The sequence below is a fragment of the Spinacia oleracea genome, chromosome 4 (genome assembly GCF_020520425.1).
Source record: "Spinacia oleracea cultivar Varoflay chromosome 4, BTI_SOV_V1, whole genome shotgun sequence".
Taxonomy (NCBI): Eukaryota; Viridiplantae; Streptophyta; class Magnoliopsida; order Caryophyllales; family Amaranthaceae; genus Spinacia; species Spinacia oleracea.
Window position 1 is genome coordinate 69,943,798 of NC_079490.1, and position 6,343 is coordinate 69,950,140.

Sequence of the window (6,343 nt, forward strand, 5' to 3'; positions counted from 1 at the left end):
TTGGATTGGGTTGTGTATTAAACTAAAGCAAATAATCAAATCGGAAAATAATAATATTAAAGGAATCTAGGGCAGCGGTTCACCATAAATGCAGACCGGGATTGGACAACGAACAATGACAATCAATTAACAATCATAACTAGGAAAACATGCATCTCTCGAATCTTATGAATTCCTTAGGATAGAACAACTAGCGGGCTCTCGCTACGTACTAGAAATAATTCCTATCTAATAGCCACAGACCAAAAACATCAGATTTATACCTCTCGGCTTATAATCCAAGGTTAATCAAACTCAAATCAAAATAGTCCGGCCGAACAGAATTGACGAGCAATAATAATAAGCTATAGAAATTATAATCAATCAATCAATAATCAAGTCCACATATAATCCCAATCATGCATTCATGGATCCCCTAAACCCTAGAAATTAAACTACTCACTCAAGATAATAAATAACAAAGCAATTAGCATAATGGAAAACATGATTAAAGCAACAAAATAAATTAAGGTACGAAATAATACCGAATTGAAGAACAAATAAAATAATAAAGCTTGGATCTTTACTTGAAATTAAAAACTAAGTATTTGAATAATTGGAAAGAAAACTAGAAATAAACTAAGTGTTGAAAACTAGAATAATAGATGTCACTAAAAATATAAGGGGCTAGTATTTATAGTTTGCCCAAAATAGAGCCCAAAATCGGAAATAAAAATTCGCGAAATACGCTAGAGGTTGGCGTCGCCCGATCGGGCGATGTGCTCGATAGTCGGCTCGATCGGGCGAAATTCCGCCCGATCGGGCGGTTGCAAAATGCCCCGAACAACGCCCAGAATGACCGCCCGATCCGGATCTGGCGAAGCCCGCCCGATCGGGCGCGTGTTGAAACTGCACGATCCTCTATCTTCAAAACGTCATATCTCCTTTGTTATTCGTCGGAATTAGGAGAGTGACCACTTGTTGGAAAGATATAGAAGTCTAAAATCCAACCCAATTGGAATTACATCATTTGGAGTTGTAGAACTTGAGTTATGCTTAAAATAGTGGACTATAGTCATTTTTGTACTTCCTTCGTTATTCCCTTTGCTTCAAAACTCTTCAAACTTAATGTTTGTGCTCTCGAAGTACATAATCTCTTGTATTGATTCAAATGAGTAGGAAATGCAAAAAAATATGCTAATTCCTACAATGATGAACCTGAAACTACAAACACACTACAAGGAGCACATTAGTACTAAAAATCGCTCCGAATAGCTCATTTGAGATCAAAAAGTACTAAGGGACGGGGGTAAAAACTCTATATAAAACACACATATCAAACTCCCCCAAGCTAGATCCTTGCTTGTCCCTAAGCAAGAAAATCATCGATAAATACAAGACCAACTTCACCCCCACCATATTTCAAAATGAAAAACATAATTCAAGGCAATATCTAACGAGCATGCATCAATGTCAACCAATCAAATCCACCCAACCACAAATCCTCCCTAACAATCGTCACGCAAAGCGAACCACAAGTGCACAATGGAATTCAAGACTAGTGCTCACACACTCATCACTCATTTATGTGGCGGGTCAAAGATGTACCCGTTCGCTCTACTCCCAACATATAAGTGAACAATGCCCTCCCAAACTCACAACACTCGTGTGTCTAGAAAAACATACACTCAACCTAGTAGTCGACTTGAAATGTGTCATGTCATAACTTGCATTGATAAACAACTATTTTCACATAAGTACGACTCTATGCACAAAGGTCGGAAGGTCTTCAAAGCTTGTAATGTTAGGCTTAGGTAAGGGTGCGGTAAATTTGGGTATAATGTGAGCTTTAAAGCCTTGGCTTTGGGGAGCATAAATCCTAAAAACAACCGTGATCAATCAACATAATGACCATAATCTCCCACTCAACACATGACAAAACAACAAATAGCCAACACCATACTTTCTTGCCTTTTTTCACAATTGTAACGAATCACTCATAAGGATATGAATTTGCAGAACTTGATTGAAACAACACTTTGAACTTTTTATGAGAGTAATAGATTTTTCTCTTTCTTTTCTTTTTCAATCTCTCTCTTTTTTTTCTTTCTTTTTTAGCAACCTTCACATTTGTTTTGTTCTTTCATCTCTTTTCATTTTCAACTCATTTTCAACAACAAACATGATAATACGAACTCCATTTTCAATACCCACTTTGTGCTCAAAATGTAGCACACTACAACTCCGTCACCTCACTACTATTAGCTCCCCCAAGCTAGGCTTGGGACTAGTAACCAATGGGGTTTTTCATGGGCTTGTAATATGGCTAGTCACCGAATAAAAGGGCACAAGCAACAACATGGGTAGAAAATGAGGGGACAAATGTATCTAATTTCATCTGAAGGCTACCTAAATTGAAAAATGCCTTCGTCCTCCACAATGTGCATGTATATGAGTCATAAAACACTACTAATAGTTGCAAATCAATACTCAAAATCAATGACACACCAGGAAGCTATCACACATCCTAACCAAATCAACTAGTCAAGCACCAAGTCCACAAATAGTTAGTCGGAGTTGACTCATGTTAAGGCATCAAAGAAATCGAATATCAAATCATGGCTAACACATCTACATTGCCCATCATCAAATACCAAGAATCAAAACAATTTTCGTTCAAGGGGCATAGGGAAGCATGATATTGTATTCATCGGAACGTATTTTTGTATTTTTTTTTTCAAAGCAATAAACTACTCTAGAAAACATTAAACACACCAAAATAAACACACAAAAATAAGTAAATGCAAAAATAAAAGGAAAAACATACCTAATATGTACAAGTGAGTGAAACACCCCCCCAAGCTAAATCAGACAATGTCCTCATTGGCTCAAGGGGTATCATGAGGAAAGTGAGCAACCCGTGGCTTATTTGTCGCTGATTCGCAAATCGCCCGATCGGGCAGCAGATCGACCGATCGGGCAGCAGATCGCCCGATCGGGCGAATTTTGAACCTTTTCGTTGAATCTGTGCGCGCCCGATCGGGCGCACCTCGCCCGATCCGGATCGGGCGAAATGCAATGCCTTGTTTTATTGACTTTTCTCAGCCCATAATCCTTCCTTGACCTTTCTACGACGTCATCATCAACCGCCCGATCGGGCGGAATTTCGCCCGATCGGGCATTTCACTCGCCTTTTGTGTCGATCGGGCAACTTTCGCCCGGTCGGGCGATTTCCCAAATTTTTCTTTGTATCGACACGCGCTCGATCGGGCGCTCTTCGCCCGATCCGGGTCGGGCGAAATGCAAGCTGCTCCGTTTGGCTTTGATTCAACTTTTTCGAGCTTGGGGCCTTAGACCTGCATAACATTAAACACCAAAACCGTAAAATACACTCATCTCTCCTCTCCAATACCAAGGACTACAATGAATCACACACTTGATAAAAAATTATACTAAAACACACAAAACGAAAGCATAAAGTACACTACGGAAAGCAATAAATGGATAGTTAAGTACTCGTCCCCTATTAGATTGGTGTAATGTCCCCATTACACAATCTCAATTTATGCACAGACAACGAAAAGAAGGGGATGTGAGCCACGACAACTCATCGAATGGGGGCACCAAAGATGGTGCCATCTGGTGTCAAATCAATTGCCTTGGATGAGCTATGTGGCGCGGGGGGTGACAGACCACGACCCCGATCATGAATGCGATGCCCACCGTTCACCGAACTTTCGGCCTTTCGGGTCTCAGCATCATCAAATCGTGCTTCCCTTCGAACCCATGCCGAAGAGTTCATACTCCGATTACCTCCACCTGCAAAACAATTTGAAACATGCTCTTTTTCCGAAGGATTGTTGGAGTTAGTATGAGTCAATTTAGTATTAAAATAATCATTAGAAACATTGACTCCAAAACATGACTCCTCTACCATAGGGCTCTTAGCAACATGGGTTAAATTGAAAGTAACCTTGTCATCCCCCACATTTAAGGTCAGCTTGCCATTCTTGACATCTATGATTGCCCCCGCAGTGTGTAGGAAAGGTCGACCTAAAATAATAGGGATCTGCCTGTCCTCTTCCATGTCCAACACAACAAAATCAACTAGGGATAAAAAATTTACCTACTCTAACAGGCACATCTTCTAGAACACCTAGGGGGTATTTTACAGATCGATCGGCCATTTGCAGAGTTATGTTGGTAACTTTTAAATCACCCATGTTCAATTTAGTACAGACAGACAAGGGCATGACATTGACACTGGCACCTAAATCACATAAGGCTTTGTCAATAAAAAGGTTGCCAATATTACACGGGATAGAGAAACTCCCGGGGTCCTTCAACTTGGGTGGAGACTTATTTTGTAGTAAGGCACTGCACTCTTCAGTAAATGCAACAGTCTCCACCTCACTAAATGCTCTCTTCCTAGTCAAGATGTCTTTCATGTATTTAGCATATGCAGGTACTTGAGTAATTAATTCAGTGAAAGGGACCGTTACCTGCACATTCTTTACCACTTCTAAGAACTTACCAAACTGCTTGTCTAGCTTGTTCTTTAGCTGACGATGAGGGAAGGGAAGTTTGATAGGTGGAACTTGTATCTCAACTTTCTTCTCAACCCTTGTGTCAGCTTCCTTCTCTTTGACCACATTCTCACTTTCTCTTGGCACAACACCACTTACAGATACTTCAACCCCTTCCTCTATAGTCATAGGTGGCCCATCATACTCATATCCACTCCGCAAAGTGATAACATTTACAGACTCTCTGGTCACAGGCTGTGAAGGGAGTTGACCCTTGGGTCTCTCTGCGAGAGTAGTAGCCATTTGTGCCAACTGTTTATCCATGATCTTGTTATGAGCAGTGAGGGCATCGATTTTGGCATCCTTTTCGCTCAGAGACTTCTGCAATTCTAACATCATATTCCGCATCTCAACAAGCATGGGATCAGGCTGTGTGGGTTGAGGCTGTGGAGGAAAGCCAGGTGGTCCACTAGGCTGCGGGTTGTAGTTACTTCGCGGTTGGTAGGGCTGCTGTGGTGGTGATTGGTAAGGTTGTTGTGGTGGTGGAGGGTGTTGAATCTGGTGGGGGTTCTGAACATTAGTACTCCTATATGATAATAGGGGGTTGTTTTTATACCCCTCATTGTATGAGTTGGAGTACGGATTGTTCTGCTTGTAGGCCTGGAATGCATTGCATTGTTCAATAGAGCTCCTACATTCCGGTGCATAATGACCTTGCATCCCACAACTATTACAGACATTGGCCAACTGAGCACTCATTGCGGCGACACTAGCTTGTTGGGTGGCTTGGGAAGATGCGCTTTGCATATTATCCAGCTTGTGATGTAGGGCAGTTAGCTGAGCAGTAAGCTGTTGAATAGAGTTCATCTCATGCTTAACACCACGATCGGCAAAACCTCTAGGATTCCCATATTGGGCACTATGGATGGCTATCTCCTCAATCACCTCTAAAGCTCTAGGCACCTCCAGTTGCATAAATCTCCCACTGGCAGCTGAATCCAAAAGACACCTAGACTCATTACCCAGACCATTATAGAACTGTTGAACCAGGAACCAGTCCTCCAAACCATGGTGTGGGCACTCTCTTTACAAGTCCTTGAATCTTTCCCAAACCTCGAACAAACTCTCATCTGCTTGTTGAGAGATACCTAATATCTGTCCCCTTAGACGAGCTGTCTTCTCAGGTGGGAAATATTTAACATAGAATGCAAGGGCCAAAGAATTCCAATCGGTGATTTTCATAGTTGCGCGGTTGAGACTATTAATCCATAGCTTTGCCTTCCCACTCAATGAAAATGGAAAGAGTATCTCCATGGTCTGCTCCGGTGTTAAATTCTTCTGCTTAATGGTGGCACAATACTGAATGAAAGACTGAATATGCAGATTAGGATCTTCACCCTTTTCCCCACCGAATTGGTGTCTCTCGATCATGTTTATCAGCTGGGGTTCGATCTTGAAATTCTCGATCGCAATGGAAGGAATGATTGCCTTGGGGAGCATAGACAGACTTGGTTTAGAGTAGTCTGTAAGCCTTGGTACAAGTGGGGGTGGCGGTGCTTGGTCACCCATCTCTGAATCTGTATGGAATAGATTGCTAATCAGATAGTCGGATTTAGAGTCAGAATAGTCTCTCAACTGTTTAACGAATCTACGCCGTCTACGAAAGGTCCGTTCAGGTTCAGGATCGAACGAAGTCAGATCGCTGCTATGGACAGTCCTGGGCATAAACAAGCAAAAACTAGAAAACAGTCGTGAGATCCGGTCTCAAGGAACGGGAGTCCCTTGAGAAGTAACAAACACTAATCTAGAAAAACAATTAATAACAGAAAATAAAACCG

At 41.6% G+C, this 6,343-nt stretch overlaps 1 non-coding gene across 1 annotated transcript; it reads left to right on the plus strand.

Moving 5' to 3' along the window:
* Window positions 1–5,568: 5,568 nt before the first annotated feature.
* Window positions 5,569–5,675, plus strand: LOC130460284 (small nucleolar RNA R71). The gene has a single exon (XR_008920204.1). It is a non-coding gene; the product is annotated as a small nucleolar RNA R71 (small nucleolar RNA).
* Window positions 5,676–6,343: the final 668 nt, after the last annotated feature.